This window comes from Pseudophryne corroboree, chromosome 11, assembly GCF_028390025.1.
Source record: "Pseudophryne corroboree isolate aPseCor3 chromosome 11, aPseCor3.hap2, whole genome shotgun sequence".
Lineage (NCBI taxonomy): Eukaryota > Metazoa > Chordata > Amphibia > Anura > Myobatrachidae > Pseudophryne > Pseudophryne corroboree.
This window is the reverse complement of record NC_086454.1, coordinates 148,262,153-148,280,204: the sequence shown is the minus strand read 5'-3', so window position 1 is coordinate 148,280,204 and position 18,052 is coordinate 148,262,153. Positions and strand designations below refer to the sequence as shown.

Sequence of the window (18,052 nt, the reverse complement as noted above, 5' to 3'; positions counted from 1 at the left end):
ACCAAAAACGCTATAATTATATAGGGACAACCTTATATAAGTGTTTCTCCCTTATAGCATCTTTTATATATATACAATATCGCCAAAATCAGTGCCCCCCCTCTCTGTTTTAACCCTGTTTCTGTAGTGCAGTGCAGGGGAGAGCCTGGGAGCCTTCTCTCCAGCTTTTCTGTGAGAGAAAATGGCGCTGTGTGCTGAGGAGATAGGCCCCGCCCCTTTTACGGCGGGCTCGTCTCCCGCTATTTTTGAAGTTAGGCAGGGGTTAAATATCTCCATATAGCCTCTGTGGGCTATATGTGAGGTATTTTTTGCCTCTAATAAGGTTTTTATTTGCCTCTCAGAGCGCCCCCCCCAGCGCTCTGCACCCTCAGTGACTGTTGTGTGAAGTGTGCTGAGAGGAAAATGGCGCACAGCTGCAGTGCTGTGCGCTACCTTTATGAAGACTCAGGAGTCTTCAGCCGCCGATTTTGGACCTCTTCTCTCTTCAGCGTCTGCAAGGGGGCCGGCGGCGCGGCTCCGGTGACCATCCAGGCTGTACCTGTGATCGTCCCTCTGGAGCTAGTGTCCAGTAGCCAAGCAGCAAATCCACTCTGCACGCAGGTGAGTTCACTACTTCTCCCCTAAGTCCCTCGTTGCAGTGATCCTGTTGCCAGCAGGACTCACTGTAAAGTAAAAAACCTAAGCTAAACTTTCTCTAAGCAGCTCTTTAGGAGAGCCACCTAGATTGCACCCTTCTCGTTCGGGCACAAAATCTAACTGGAGTCTGGAGGAGGGTCATAGGGGGAGGAGCCAGTGCACACCACCTGATCTGGTAAAAGCTTTACTTTTTTGTGCCCTGTCTCCTGCGGAGCCGCTATTCCCCATGGTCCTTTCAGGAACCCCAGCATCCACTTAGGACGATAGAGAAAAACTAATTTTAAACTTTCTTTCTAGCAGCTCAGGAGAGCTCCTAGTGTGCAACCAGCTCAGGCCGGGCACAGAAATCTAACTGAGGTCTGGAGGAGGGGCATAGAGGGAGGAGCCAGTGCACACCAGATAGTACTAAATCTTTCTTATAGAGTGCCCAGTCTCCTGCGGAGCCCGTCTATTCCCCATGGTCCTTACGGAGTCCCCAGCATCCACTAGGACGTTAGAGAAAATCAGGTTAGTTTTGCCAAATCAGAACCCATTACATTGCCCTTTCATGCCAAGATTTCATCCTGGTCTAAAAAAAAATAAGAATTTACTTACCGATAATTCTATTTCTCAGAGTCCGTAGTGGATGCTGGGGTTCCTGAAAGGACCATGGGGAATAGCGGCTCCGCAGGAGACAGGGCACAAAAAGTAAAGCTTTAGGATCAGATGGTGTGCACTGGCTCCTCCCCCTATGACCCTCCTCCAAGCCTCAGTTAGGATACTGTGCCCGGACGAGCGTACACAATAAGGAAGGATTTTGAATCCCGGGTAAGACTCATACCAGCCACACCAATCACACTGTACAACCTGTGATCTGAACCCAGTTAACAGTATGATAACAGCGGAGCCTCTGAAAAGATGTCTCACAACAATAATAACCCGATTTTTGTAACTATGTACAAGTATTGCAGATAATCCGCACTTGGGATGGGCGCCCAGCATCCACTACGGACTCCGAGAAATAGAATTATCGGTAAGTAAATTCTTATTTTCTCTATCGTCCTAGTGGATGCTGGGGTTCCTGAAAGGACCATGGGGATTATACCAAAGCTCCCAAACGGGCGGGAGAGTGCGGATGACTCTGCAGCACCGAATGAGAGAACTCCAGGTCCTCCTTAGCCAGGGTATCAAATTTGTAGGATTTTACAAACGTGTTTGCCCCTGACTAAATAGCCGCTCGGCAAAGTTGTAAAGCCGAGACCCCTCGGGCAGCCGCCCAAGATGAGCCCACCTTCCTTGTGGAATGGGCATTTACATATTTTGGCTGTGGCAGGCCTGCCACAGAATGTGCAAGCTGAATTGTATTACACATCCAACTAGCAATAGTCTGCTTAGAAGCAAGAGCACCCAGTTTGTTGGGTGCATACAGGATAACAGCAAGTCAGTTTTCCGGACTCCAGCCGTCCTGGAACCTATACTTTCAGGGCCCTGACAACATCCAGCAACTTGGAGTCCTCCAAGTCCCTAGTAGGCGCAAGGCACCACAATAAGCTGGTTCAGGTGAAACACTGACACCACCTTAGGGAGAGAACTGGGGACGAGTCCGCAGCTCTGCCCTGTCCGAATGGACAAATAGATATGGGCTTTTTTGAGAAAAAACCCACCAATTTGACACTCGCCTGGCCCAGGCCAGAGCCAAGAGCATGGTCACTTTTCATGTGAGATGCTTCAAATCCACAGATTTGACTGGTTTTAAACCAATGTGATTTGAGGAATCCCAGAACTACGTTGAGATCCCACAGTGCCACTGGAGGCACAAAAAGGGGTTGTATATGCAATACTCCCTTGACAAACTTCTGGACTTCAGGAACTGAAGCCAATTCTTTCTGGAAGAAAATCGACAGGGCCGAAATTTGAACCTTAATGGGCCCCAATTTGAGGCCCATAGACACTCCTGTTTGCAGGAAATGCAGGAATCGACCGAGTTGAAATTTCTTCGTGGGGCCTTCCTGGCCTCACACCACGCAACATATTTTCGCCACATGTGGTGATAATGTTGTGCGGTCACCTCCTTCCTGGCTTTGACCAGGGTAGGAATGACCTCTTCCGGAATGCCTTTTTCCCTTAGGATCCGGCGTTCCACCGCCATGCCGTCAAACGCAGCTGCGGTAAGTCTTGGAACAGACATGGTACTTGCTGAAGCAAGTCCCTTCTTAGCGGCAGAGGCCATAAGTCCTCTGTGAGCATCTCTTGAAGTTCCGGGTACCAAGTCCTTCTTGGCCAATCCGGAGCCATGAGTATAGTTCTTACTCCTCAACGTCTTATAATTCTCAGTACCTTAGGTATGAGAAGCAGAGGAGGGAACACATACACCGACTGGTACACCCACGGTGTTACCAGAACGTCCACAGCTATTGCCTGAGGGTCTCTTGACCTGGCGCAATACCTGTCCCGTTTTTTGTTCAGACGGGACGCCATCATGTCCACCTTTGGTATTTCCCAACGGTTCACAATCATGTGGAAAAACTTCCCGATGAAGTTTCCACTCTCCCGGGTGGAGGTCGTGCCTGCTGAGGAAGTCTGCTTCCCAGTTTCCACTCCCGGAATGAAACACTGCTGACAGTGCTATCACATGATTTTCCGCCCAGCGAAAAGTCCTTGCAGTTTTTGCCATTGCCCTCCTGCTTCTTGTGCCGCCCTGTCTGTTTACGTGGGCGACTGCCGTGATGTTTTTCCCACTGGATCAATACCGGCTGACCTTGAAGCAGAGGTCTTGCTAAGCTTAGAGCATTATAAATTTACCCTTAGCTCCAGTATATTTATGTGGAGAAAAGTCTCCAGACTTGATCACACTCCCTGGAAATTTTTTCCTTGTGTGACTGCTCCCCAGCCTCTCGGGCTGGCCTCCGTGGTCACCAGCATCCAATCCTGAATGCCGAATCTGCGGCCCTCTAGAAGATGAGCACTCTGTAACCACCACAGGAGAGACACCCTTGTCCTTGGATATAGGGTTATCCGCTGATGCATCTGAAGATGCGATCCGGACCATTTGTCCAGCAGATCCCACTGAAAAGTTCTTGAAATCTGCCGAATGGAATTGCTTCGTAGGAAGCCACCATTTTTACCAGGACCCTTGTGCAATGATGCACTGACACTTTTCCTGGTTTTAGGAGGTTCTTGACTAGCTCGGATAACTCCCTGGCTTTCTCTTCCGGGAGAAACACCTTTTTCTGGACTGTGTCCAGAATCATCCCTAGGCACAGCAGACGTGTCGTCAGGATCAGCTGCGATTTTGGAATATTTAGAATCCATCCGTGCTGTTGTAGCAGTATCCGAGATAGTGCTACTCCGACCTCCAACTGTTCCCTGGACTTTGCCCTTATCAGGAGATCGTCCAAGTAAGGGGTAATTAAGACGCCTTTTCTTCGAAGAAGAATCATCATTTCGGCCATTACCTTGGTAAAGACCCGGGGTGCCGTGGACAATCCAAACGGCAGCGTCTGAAACTGACAGTGACAGTTCTATACCACGAACCTGAGGTACCCTTAGTGAGAAGGGCAAATTTGGGACATGGAGGTAAGCATCCCTGATGTCCCGGGACTCTATATAGTCCCCTTCTTCCTGGTTCGTTATCACTGCTCTGAGTGACTCCATCTTGATTTGAACCTTTGTAAGTGTTCAAATTTTTTTAGATTTAGAATAGGTCTCACCTAGCCTTCTGGCTTCAGTACCACAATATAGTGTGGAATAATACCCCTTTCCTTGTTGTAGGAGGGGTAATTTGATTATCACCTGCTGGGAATACAGCTTGTGAATTTTTTCCCATACTGCCTCCTTGTCGGAGGGATACCTTGGTAAAGCAGACTTCAGGAGCCTGCGAGGGGGAAACGTTTCGACATTCCAATCTGTACCCCTGGGATACTACTTGTAGGATCCAGGGGTCCTGTACGGTCCCAGCGTCATGCTGAGAGCTTGGCAGAAGCGGTGGAAGGCTTCTGTTCCTGGGAATGGGCTGCCTGCTGCAGTCTTCTTCCCTTTCCTCTATCCCTGGGCAAATATGACTCTTATAGGGACGAAAGGACTGAGGCTGAAAAGACGGTGTCTTTTTCTGCAGAGATGTGACTTAGGGTAAAAACGGTGGATTTTCCAGCAGTTGCCGTGGCCACCAGGTCCGATGGACCGACCCCAAATAACTCCTCTTCCTTTATACGGCAATACACCTTTGTGCCGTTTAGAATCTGCATCACCTGACCACTGTCGTGTCCATAAACATCTTCTGGCAGATATGGACATCGCACTTACTCTTGATGCCAGAGTGCAAATATCCCTCTGTGCATCTCGCATATATAGAAATGCATCCTTTAAATGCTCTATAGTCAATAAAATACTGTCCCTGTCAAGGGTATCAATATTTTTAGTCAGGGAATCCGACCAAGCCACCCCAGCTCTGCACATCCAGGCTGAGGCGATCGCTGGTCGCAGTATAACACCAGTATGTGTGTATATACTTTTATATGATATTTTCCAGCCTCCTGTCAGCTGGCTCCTTGAGGACGGCCCTATCTATAGACGGTACCGCCACTTGTTTTGATAAGCGTGTGAGCGCCTTAACCACCCTAAGGGGTGTTTCCCAACGCGCCCTAACTTCTGGCGGGAAAGGGTATACCGCCAATAATTTTCTATCGGGGGGAACCCACGCATCATCACACACTTCATTTAAATTTATCTGATTCAGGAAAAACTACAGGTAGTTTTCACATCCCACATAATACCCTCTTTTGTGGTACTTGTAGTATCAGAAATATGTAACACCTCCTTCATTGCCCTTAACGTGTGGCCCTAATAAGGAATACGTTTGTTTATTCACCGTCGACACTGGATTCAGTGTCCGTGTCTGTGTCTGTGTCGACCGACTAAGGTAAACGGGCGTTTTAAAACCCCTGACGGTGTTTTTGAGACGTCTGGACCGGTACTAATTGTTTGTCGGCCGTCTCATGTCGTCAACCGACCTTGCAGCGTGTTGACATTATCACGTAATTCCCTAAATAAGCCATCCATTCCGGTGTCGACTCCCTAGAGAGTGACATCACCATTACAGGCAATTGCTCCGCCTCCTCACCAACATCGTCCTCATACATGTCGACACACACGTACCGACACACAGCACACACACAGGGAATGCACTGATAGAGGACAGGACCCACTAGCCCTTTGGAGAGACAGAGGGAGAGTTTGCCAGCACACACCAAAAAACGCTATAATTATATAGGGACAACCTTATATAAGTGTTATCCCTTATAGCATCTTTTTATATATTTCTAACGCCAAATTAGTGCCCCCCCTCTCTGTTTTAACCCTGTTTCTGTAGTGCAGTGCAGGGGAGAGCCTGGGAGCCTTCCCTCCAGCCTTTCTGTGAGGGAAAATGGCGCTGTGTGCTGAGGAGATAGGCCCCGCCCCTTTTTCGGCGGGCTCGTCTCCCGCTCTTCAACGGATTCTGGCAGGGGTTAAATATCTCCATATAGCCCCCGGAGGCTATATGTGAGGTATTTTTTGCCAAAAAATAGGTTTACATTGCCTCCCAGGGCGCCCCCCTCCCAGCGCCCTGCACCCTCAGTGACTGCCGTGTGAAGTGTGCTGAGAGCAATGGCGCACAGCTGCAGTGCTGTGCGCTACCTTAAGAAGACTGAGGAGTCTTCTGCCGCCGATTCTGGACCTTCTTCTCTTTTCAGCATCTGCAAGGGGGCCGGCGGCGAGGCTCCGGTGACCATCCAGGCTGTACCTGTGATCGTCCCTCTGGAGCTAATGTCCAGTAGCCAAAGAAGCCAATCCATCCTGCACGCAGGTGAGTTCACTTCTTCTCCCCTAAGTCCCTCGTTGCAGTGATCCTGTTGCCAGCAGGACTCACTGTAAAATAAAAAAACCTAAGCTAAACTTTTCTAAGCAGCTCTTTAGGAGAGCCACCTAGATTGCACCCTTCTCGGCCGGGCACAAAAATCTAACTGAGGCTTGGAGGAGGGTCATAGGGGGAGGAGCCAGTGCACACCATCTGATCCTAAAGCTTTACTTTTTGTGCCCTGTCTCCTGCGGAGCCGCTATTCCCCATGGTCCTTTCAGGAACCCCAGCATCCACTAGGACGATAGAGAAATAAGAATTTACTTACCGATAATTCTATTTCTCATAGTCCGTAGTGGATGCTGGGACTCCGTAAGGACCAGGGGGATTAGCGGCTCCGCAGGAGACTGGGCACAAAAGTAAAAGCTTGAACTAGCTGGTGTGCACTGGCTCCTCCCCCTATGACCCTCCTCCAAGCCTCAGTTAGGATACTGTGCCCGGACGAGCGTACATAATAAGGAAGGATATTGAATCCCGGGTAAGACTCATACCAGCCACACCAATCACACCGTACAACCTGTGATCTGAACCTAGTTAACAGTATGATAAACGAAGGAGCCTCTGAAAAGATGGCTCACAACAATAACCCGAATTTTGTAACAATAACTATATACAAGTATTGCAGACAATCCGCACTTGGGATGGGCGCCCAGCATCCACTACGGACTATGAGAAATAGAATTAATCGGTAAGTAAATTCTTATTTTCTCTAACGTCCTAAGTGGATGCTGGGACTCCGTAAGGACCATGGGGATTATACCAAAGCTCCCAAACGGGCGGGAGAGTGCGGATGACTCTGCAGCACCGAATGAGAGAACTCCAGGTCCTCCTCAGCCAGGGTATCAAATTTGTAGAATTTAGCAAACGTGTTTGCCCCTGACCAAGTAGCTGCTCGGCAAAGTTGTAAAGCAGAGACCCCTCGGGCAGCCGCCCAAGATGAGCCCACCTTCCTTGTGGAATGGGCTTTTACAGATTTTGGCTGTGGCAGGCCTGCCACAGAATGTGCAAGCTGAATTGTACTACAAATCCAACGAGCAATCGTCTGCTTAGAAGCAGGAGCACCCAGCTTGTTGGGTGCATACAGGATAAACAGCGAGTCAGATTTCCTGACTCCAGCCGTCCTGGAAATATATATTTTCAGGGCCCTGACTACGTCCAGTAACTTGGAGTCCTCCAAGTCCCTAGTAGCCGCAGGCACCACAATAGGCTGGTTCACGTGAAACGCTGAAACCACCTTTAGGAGAAATTGAGGACGAGTCCTCAATTCTGCCCTATCGGTGTGAAAAATCAGGTAAGGGCTTTTATAAGATAAAGCCGCCAATTCTGAGACACGCCTGGCTGAAGCCAGGGCTAACAGCATTACCACCTTCCATGTGAGATATTTTAATTCCACAGTGGTGAGTGGTTCAAACCAATGTTATTTTAGGAACCCCAAAACCACATTGAGATCCCAAGGTGCCACCGGGGGCACAAAAAGAGGCTGTATATGCAGTACCCCTTTGACAAACGTCTGGACTTCAGGCACAGAAGCCAGTTTTTTGAAAGAAAAATCGATAGGGCCGAAATTTGAACCTTAATGGACCCTAATTATAGGCCCATAGACAGTCCTGTTTGCAGGAAATGTAGGAAGCGACCCAGTTGAAATTCCTCTGTAGGGGCCTCTTACCACGCAACATATTTTCGCCAAATGCGGTGATAATGTTTCGCGGTTACATCCTTCCTGGCCTTTATCAGGGTAGGGATGACTTCTTCTGGAATGCCTTTTTCCTTCAGGATCCGGCATTCAACCGCCATGCCGTCAAACGCAGCCACGGTAAGTCTTGGAACAGACAAGGTCCCTGCTGGAGCAGGTGATTTCTTAGAGGTAGAGGCCACGGGTCCTCCGTGAGCATCTCTTGAAGTTCCGGGTACCAAGTCCTTCTTGGCCAATCCGGAACCACGAGTATAGTTCTTACTCCTCTCCTTTTTATGATTCTCAGTACTTTTGGTATGAGATGCAGAGGAGGGAACACATACACTGACTGGTACACCCATGGTGTTACCAGAGCATCCACCGCTATTGCCTGAGGGTCCCTTGACCTGGCGCAATATCTGTCTAGTTTTTTGTTGAGACGGGACGCCATCATGTCCACCTTTGGTTTTTCCCAACGGTTTACCATCTCTTGGAAGACTTCTGGATGAAGTCCCCACTCCCCCGGGTGAAGGTCGTGTCTGCTGAGGAAGTCCGCTTCCCAGTTGTCCACTCCCGGAATGAACACTGCTGACAGTGCTATCACATGATTCTCCGCCCAGCGAAGAATCCTTGCAGCTTCTGCCATCGCCCTCCTGCTTCTCGTGCCGCCCTGTCTGTTTACGTGGGCGACTGACGTGATGTTGTCCGATTGGATCAATACCGCCTGACCCTGAAGCAGGGGTTTTGCTTGAGTTAGGGCATTGTAAATGGCCCTTAGTTCCAGAATGTTTATATGAAGAGATGTTTCCATGCTTGACCACAAGCCCTGGAAATTTTGTCCCTGTGTGACTGCTCCCCAGCCTCTCAGGCTGGCATCTGTGGTCACCAGGATCCAATCCTGAATGCCGAATCTGCGGCCCTCTAGTAGATGAGCACTCTGCAGCCACCACAGAAGAGACACCCTTGTCCTTGGCGACAGGGTTATCCGCTGATGCATCTGAAGATGCGATCCGGACCATTTGTCCAGAAGATCCCACTGAAACGTTCTTGCATGGAATCTTCCGAAAGGAATCGCTTCGTAAGAAGCCACCATTTTTCCCAGGACCCTCGTGCACTGATACCTGTCCTGGTTTTAGGAGATTCCTGACTAGCTCGGATAACTCCCTGGCCTTCTCCTCTGGGAGAAACACCTTTTTCTGGACTGTGTCCAGAATCATTCCTAGGAACAGGAGACGTGTCGTTGGAATCAGCTGCGATTTTGGAATATTTAGAATCCACCCGTGCTGACGTAACACTAACGGAGATAGTGCTACTCCGACTTCTAACTGTTCCCTGGACCTTGCCCTTATCAGGAGATCGTCCAAGTAAGGGATAATTAAAACGCCTTTTCTTCGAAGAATCATAATTTCGGCCATTACCTTGGTAAAGACCCGAGGTGCCGTGGACAATCCGAACGGCAGCGTCTGAAACTGATAATGACAGTTTTGTACTACAAACCTGAGGTACCCTTGGTGAGAAGAGTAGATTGGGACGTGGAGATAAGCATCTTTGATGTCCAGAGACACCATATAGTCCCCTTCTTCCAGGTTTGCTATCACTGCTCTGAGTGACTCCATCTTGAATTTGAACCTCTTTATGTAAGTGTTCAAGGATTTTAGATTTAAAATTGGTCTCACCGAGCCGTCCGGCTTCGGTACCACAAACAGCGTGGAATAATACCCCTTTCCCTGTTGTAGGAGAGGTACCTTAATTATCACCTGCTGGGAATACAGCTTGTGAATGGCTTCCAAAACTGCCTCCCTGTCGGAGGGAGACTTTGGTAGAGCAGACTTCAGGAACCGGCGAGGGGGAGACGTCTCGAATTCCAGTTTGTACCCCTGTGAAACTACCTGCAGAATCCAGGGGTCCACTTGCGAGTGAGCCCACTGCGCGTTGAAATTTTTGAGACGGGCCCCCACCGAGTCCGCTTGTAAAGCCCCAGCGTCATGCTGAAGACTTGGCAGAAGCAGAGGAGGGCTTCTGCTCCTGTGAAGAGGCTGCCTGGTGCAGTCTTTTTCCTCTTCCTCTGCCCCGGGGCAGAAATGAGTGGCCTTTTGCCCGCCTGTACTTATGGGGACGAAAGGACTGAGTTTGAAAAGACGGTGTCTTTTTCTGCTGAGAGGTGACCTGGGGTAAAAAGGTGGACTTTCCGGCCGTTGCCGTGGCCACCAGGTCCGATAGATCGGCCCCAAATTACTCCTCCCCTTTAAACGGCAATACTTCCATATGTCGTTTGGAATCCGCATCCCCTGACCACTGTCGCGTCCATAACGTTCTTCTGGCAGAAATGGACATAGCACTCACTCTTGATGCCAGGGTGCAAATATCCCTCTGTGCATCACGCATATATAGTAATGCATCCTTCAAATGCTCTATAGTTAGTAATATACTGTCCCTATCCAGGGTATCAATATTTTCAGTCAGGGAATCCGACCACGCAACTCCAGCACTGCACATCCAGGCTGATGCGATTGCTGGTCGCAGTATAACACCAGTATGTGTGTATATACCCTTCAGGATATTTTCCAGCCTTCTATCCGCTGGTTCTTTGAGGGCGGCCGTATCAGGAGACGGTAACGCTACTTGTTTAGATAAACGTGTGAGCGCTTTATCTACTCTAGGGGGTGTTTCCCAACGCGCCCTAACCTCTGGCGGGAAAGGGTATAGTGCCAATAATTTATTAGAAATTAGCACTTTTTTATCGGGGGAAACCCACGCTTCATCACACACCTCATTTAATTCATCTGATTCAGGAAAAGCTACTGGTAGTTTTTTCACTCCCCACATAATACCCTTCTTTGTGGTACTTGTAGTGTCAGAAATGTTCAATGCCTCCTTCATTGCCGTGATCATGTAACGTGTGGCCCTACTGGACATTACGTTTGTCTCCTCACCGTCGACACTGGACTCAGTATCCGTGTCTGGGTCTGTGTCGACCCACTGAGGTAACGGGCGTTTTATCGCCCCTGACGGTGTCTGAGACGCCTGGACAGGCACTAATTGATTTGTCGGCTGTCTCATGTCGTCAACAGTTTTTTGTAAAGTGCTGACATGGTCACGTAGTTCTTTAAATACAACCATCCAGTCAGGTGTCGACTCCCTAGGGGGTGACATCACTAATACAGGCAATTGCTCTGCTTCCACATCATTTTCCTCCTCATACATGTCGACACAATCGTACCGACACCCAGCACACACACAGGGAATGCTCTGATAGAGGACAGGACCCCACTAGCCCTTTGGGGAGACAGAGGGAGAGTTTGCCAGCACACACCAGAGCGCTATATATATCTCAATAGGGATAACCTTATATAAGTGTTACTCCCTTTTATAGCTGCTGTTTATAATTTAGCTGCCAATAGTGCCCCCCCTCTCTCGTTTTTACCCTGATTCTGTAGGGACTGCAGGGGAGAGTCAGGGAGCCGTCCTTCCAGCGGAAACTGAGGGAAAATGGCGCTTGTGTGCTGAGGAGATAGGCTCCGCCCCTTCACGACGGCCTTATCTCCCGCTTTTTTCTGGAAAACTGGCAGGGGTTAAATACATCCATATAGCCCAGGAGCTATATGTGATGTATTTCTTTTGCCATCCTAAGGTATTTCTGTTTTTATTGCGTCTCAGGGCGCTCCCCCCCAGCGCCCTGCACCCTCAGTGACCGGAGTGTGAAGTGTGCTGAGAGCAATGGCGCACAGCTGCAGTGCTGTGCGCTACCTTAGTTGAAGACAGGAACGTCTTCTGCCGCCGATTTCACCGGACCTCTTCGTTCTTCTGGCTCTGTAAGGGGGCCGGCGGCGCGGCTCCGGGACCCATCCAGGCTGAACCTGTGATCGTCCCTCTGGAGCTAATGTCCAGTAGCCTAAGAAACCCAATCCACTCTGCACGCAGGTGAGTTCGTTTCTTCTCCCCTTAGTCCCACGATGCAGTGAGCCTGTTGCCAGCAGGACTCACTGAAAATAAAAAACCTAAAATAAACTTTTACTCTAAGCAGCTCAGGAGAGCCACCTAGCATGCACCCTTCTCGTTCGGGCACAAAAATCTAACTGAGGCTTGGAGGAGGGTCATAGGGGGAGGAGCCAGTGCACACCAGCTAGTTCAAGCTTTTACTTTTGTGCCCAGTCTCCTGCGGAGCCACTAATCCCCCTGGTCCTTACGGAGTCCCAGCATCCACTTAGGACGTTAGAGAAATAGGATTTTAATTACCTACCGGTAAATCCTTTTCTCGTAGTCCATAAGGGATATTGGGAAATTAGTACGATGGGATATAGACTGGGTCCAAAAGGAGATGGTGCACTTTAAATTTCTTCAACTGGGTGTGCTGGCTCCTCCCCTCTATGCCCCCTCCCACAGACCGTTATAGGTATAATAGTGCCCGAAGGAGAATGGACATATTTGAGAGAAGGAACATAATGAGTTGTGAGATACACACCCCCAACAACAAAACGACCAGCAACGGCTGGTAACAAAATAGAAACAGCTGAACAAGTAACCATTTAAGAGAAAACCTGCAGAAAAGTCAACACACTGATGCGGGCGCCCAATATCCCTCATTGACTACGAGAAAAATACTTATCGGTAGGTAATGAAAATCCTATTTTCTCTAGCATCCATAAGGGATATTGGGGAATTAGAACGATGGGGATGTCCCAAAGCTTCCAGAACGGGCACAGCATCAAATGCCTCCGGAGTAGCAGAAGTGCCAGAACTTGACGGTACCACAATAGATTGATTCAAGTGGAGCGCAGAGACAACCTTCGTCAGGAACTGCTGCCTAGTCCTGAGCTCCGCTCTGTCCTCGTAAAAGACAAAGTACGGACTTTTACACGATAAGGTACCCAATTCTGAGACACGCCTAGCAGAAGCCAGTGCCAATAATATCACTGTATTCCACGTGAGGTACTTGTCTTCTACCGTCAGAGGTTCAAACCAGGAGAAGTGCAGAAATTCCAACACTACATTCAAATCCCAGGGTGCCGTGGGCGGCACAAAAGGAGGTTGTATGTGAAGTACCCCTTGCAAGAAGGTCTGAACTTCTGGCAACAATGCCAATTTCTTCTGGAAGAAAACAGAGCTGAAATCTGGACCTTGATGAAACCCAGACGTAAGCCCTTATCCACACCAGCCTGCAGGAAATGTCCCAAGTGAAACTCCGCAGGCGGATACGTGCGTTCCTTGCACCAAGAGACATATCTTTTCCAGACATGATAGTGTTTTGACGTCACAGGTTTCCTGGTCTGAACCATGATAGCAATAACTTTTTTGGAAAGGCCTTTGTGAGCTAGGATGTTCCGCTCAACCTCCATGCCGTCAAACGAAGTCACCGTAAGTCCGGGTAGACGAACGGTCCTTGTTGAAGATCTCTTCCCAGTGGCAGAGGCCAAGGGTCTTTGTCGGATATGTCCAGAAGATCAACGTACCACGCCCTCAGAGGTCAATCAGAATTGCCTGGACTCCTTGATTCCTGATTCGCTTTAGCACCCTTGGGAGCAATGGAATCGGAGGAAACGGGTAGATTAGCTGGTAAGGCTAAGGTAACATCAGTGCATCTACTGCCCTCGCCTGAGGGTCCCTGATTTATAAGCAATACTAAGGAAGTTTCTTGTTGAGTCGAGAAGCATCATTTGTGGGCAGCCCCACTGGTCGATGATCCGCTGAAACACCTGATGGAGAAGCCCCCACTCTCGCGGGTGAAGATCGTGACTACTCAGGAAGTCCGCTTCCCAACTGTCTTCTCCCAGAACGAAGATTGCGGACATTGCTCTTGCATGTCTATCTGCCCAGAAGAGTAAATCGCACGCAGGCCCTGCTTTTTGTCCCTCCTTGCAGATTGATGTACGCAGACTGAACTTGGATTGCGTGATCCCAGAGTAAAGGAGAGGACTGAATTAGCGCATTGTAGATCGCCCGAAGTTCCAGAATGTTGATCGGAAGGAGGGCTTTGTTAGCCGACAACCTGCCCTGGAACTGAGCCCCCTTGGTGACAGCTCCCCATCCTCTCTGACTCACATCCGTCGTGAGGAGGATCCAATCCCGAAACATCGACCTTCCAGTAGGTTTGAGGACTGCAGCTACCACAGGAGTGAAATCCTGGCCTGAGGTGACAGCCGTATTACCAGGTGCATCTCCAAGTGGTCTGGATCACAATTGAAATGTTCTGGTATAGAACCTTCCATACCGGATCGCCTCGTATGAGGCTACCATTTTCCTCCAACAATCTTATGCAAAGATGGATGGATATTAGAGTAGGCCGGAGTACCATTCGGACCATCTCCTGAAGTGTTCTTGCATGGTCCTCTGGGAGGAACACTTTCTGGGCCACAGTATCCAGCAACATTCCCAGGAACACGAGCCGCCGAGTTGGTTCCAGGTGGGACTTCTGTAAATTGAGGATCCACCCATGGTGTGACAGAAGTTGGATAGTGCGGTCTATATGGCACAATAAAAGCTCCCTGGATCTCGCAGTTATCAAGAGATCTTCCAGATAAGGGACAATATTGACCCCCTGGACCCGGAGATGGATCATCCTTTCCGCCATCACCTTCGTGAACACCCTCAGAGAGGGTGGTCTTCACTTTGCTGGCGGGCGGGCTCCCGGCGACCAGCAAACCGACGCCGGAATCCCGACCAGCGGCATACAGACAGTTCTTCTCCCTCTTGGGGGTTCATGACCCCCCCCCCCCCCCCCCCGGAGGGAGAATAGATAGCCTGGCACGCCACCGTGCCCGCAGCGTGGCGAGTGCAGCGAGCCCGCAAGGGGCTCATTTGCGCTCGCCCAGCTGTCGGTATGCCAGCGGTCGGGATTCCGGCGCTGGTATGCTGTCCCGCTGGCAACACATACTACACCCCTTGGAGCAGTCGACAGGCTGAAGGGTAGCAGCTGGAACTGGTAGTGATCGTTCAGCAGGGCAAGCCTCAGGTAAGCCTGGAGAGGTGGCCAAATCAGGATATGGAGATAGGCGTCTTATATCCAGAGAGACCATGAACCCCCGTTCTTCCAGGCCCGCAATCACTGCTCGCAAGGATTCCATCTTGAAAACCTTTAGGTAAGGGTTCAAGGATTTTAGATTCAAAATGGGCCTTAACGAACAGTTTTGGTACCACGAACATGTTGGGAGTAGTAACCCTTTCCTTGTTGTTGAAGTGGCACAGGAACAATGACTTGGGACTGGACCAATTTTAGGATGGCCTGTTGCAGTGTAACACGTGTATCCTCCAAAACTGGCAAGCTTGATTTGAAAAATCGGTGGGGAGGAGTGCCGTCGAACTCCAGCTTGTAGCCCTGAGAAATGAGGTCCTTAACCCAGGCAAGAGCTCTCTCAGATGCGGCTGAAGTGACGGAGAGCCTATACCACATCCAAAGACCGCTCTTTGGAAGACCGATCGGGAGAGTTAAGGGCCAGAACCACAATCTCTTGGTTAAGGTGGAACGAAGACACCACCTTAGGAAGATAACCAGGGCGCGTGCGAAGAACTGCCCGGTCACGGTGAAAAATCAGAAAGGGAGACCTACAGGATAAGGCACCCAAGTCTGAAACCTGTCTAGCCGAAGCAATAGATAGCAAAAGAAAGACCTTAAGTGTAAGCCACTTGAGGTCTACAGTCTCAAGAGTTTCAAACAGAGCATCTTGTAGGGCATTCAGCATAACCGACAAATCCCAAAGGAGGCACGTAGGGAGGTTGAATCCTTAGAACTTCCTGAGTGAACATCAGGAAAAGTCGCAATTTCTCTCTGAAACCACACGGATAAGGCAGAAAGGCCAAAAGATTGGCAGTACTGAACCTTAACGCATCGCAATGCCTATCGGCACACCAGGTGAAATAGGAATTCAACACCCCATGATAAATCCGAGCAGAAGCTGGTTTACGGGCCTTCAACATCGTTTGAACAACCGCCTCAGAAAAATCTTTGGCCCTCAGGACGGAAGCTTCAAGATCCCCGCCGTCAAAACCAGTCGGGCCAAGTCCTGGTAGACACAGGGGCCCTGAATGAGGAGGCCTGGGCGCTGTGGAAGTAGAAGAGTACGCTCTAACGAGAGACCCTGGGAGGTCTGAGAACCAATGCAGTCTGGGCCATGCAGGAGCGATCAGAAGTAGGATTCCTCCTTCTTGCTTGAACTTCCTTATTACACTGGGCAGTAGAGACACCGGAGGGAACAGATACGGCAGCCGAAAGTTCCATAGAATTGCCAGGTGCGTCCACGAACGCTGCTTGAGGATCCCTTGTCCTTACTCTGAAGACCGGAACCTTGTTGTTGTGTTGAGACGCCATCAGGTCTACATCTGGTAGGCCCCACTTGTCCACTAGGAGTTGAAATACTCATGGATGAAGGCTCCACTCTCCGGCGTGTACGTCCCGACGACTGAGGAAATCCGCTTCCAAGTTGAGGACTCCCGGAATGAACACTGCCGATATGGCTGGCAGATGGCGTTCCGCCCACTGAAGAATCCATGATACTTCCCCTCATTGCCATGCGGCTTTGAGTGCCACCTTGATGATTTTATGTACGCCACCGTATCGAGAGGAGAGACTCCTCCCAGGTCCAATGACCCTGGAGGGACTGCTGCTCCAACACCGCTCCCCAACCCCTCAGACTGGCATCCATCGTTAGAAGAACCCAGTTGGAGATCCAGAAGAGACGGCCCCTGCTCAGCTGCTGGTCCTGTAGCCACCAGGTCAGTGACGGACGGACCTCCGGAGACAAAGAGATCATTTGAGACCTGATCCGGTGAGGCAGGCCGTCCCACTTGGCAAGAACCAGTTTCTGTATAGGGCAGGAATGAAATGGAGTATACTCTACAATGTCGAAAGCAGAAACGGTGAGGCCCAGTACTTGCATCGCTGAGTGTATCGACACTCATGGACGAGACAGGAAGCATCGTATTCTGTCCTGAAGGTTTAGGACTTTCTCCTGGGACAAAAACAATCTCTGGTTGAGAGTGTCAAACACTGCTCCCAGGTGCAACATGCTATGAGCAGGGACCAGGGATGATTTCTTACAGTTGATGAGCCACCCGTGGGCTTGCAGAAACTGGACAGTCAGTACCAGATGACGGAGAACTTCTGGCGAGATGGCCAGGATCAGCAAGTCCTCCAGATACGGCAGGATCCCGATACCATGACATTGTAGTACGGCCGTCATCACCGCCATGACTTTGGTGAAGACTCAGAGCTGTCGCCAGTCCAAACCGCAGGTATAGCTGGTGCGACAAGGCAACAGGAATATGCAGGTAAGCATCCTGTATATCCAGGGATACCATATAATCCCCTGGCTCCAAAGCCAGAATAATAGAGTGGAGAGTCTCCATACGGAATTTGGATACCAGCACCAATTTGTTCAAAGACTTGAGGTTGAGAATGGGCCGCGAGGACCCCTTCGGCTTCGGGACTAGGAACAGCATGGAATAGTACCCCCTGCCCCTCTGAGACAGGGGCACCGGTACTACCACTCCTGTGTCCAGGAGGGATCGTACCACCACTTGCAGAGCGTTTGCCTATGTCATATTTGAAGGGATGTCTGTTGAGCAAAACCGAAGAGTGTATGCAGCTCCAGAGCTGGAACACTTATGTAAAATGGTGGCCGGAGCTGGGGTAGGTGCTAGAGGCCGGAGCACATTCCCCTTGCTGGGCTTCCACCACCAGGTACTGCGGGCCACATAAAAACGGGTTAATACCCGACCTGTGCCCTGCTCTGGTGGTCTAGTGGGGTCCCTGTACTAACACAGTGTCCACACCAGGGAACGCGGCCCGCCTCCTACAGACCGCGGCAGGTACCTCTTACCTCCTCCCTGTACGCGGCCACGCGATCCTGGAGAGCTGCAGCGAAGTTTGTGTGCCTGAC

The 18,052-nt window shown here is 50.1% G+C and overlaps 1 protein-coding gene across 1 annotated transcript in view; it reads right to left on the bottom strand.

Moving 5' to 3' along the window:
- Positions 1-18,052, bottom strand: part of STIP1 (stress induced phosphoprotein 1) — a 189,031-nt gene that overhangs the window by 135,982 nt on the left and 34,997 nt on the right. The window lies entirely within an intron of this gene.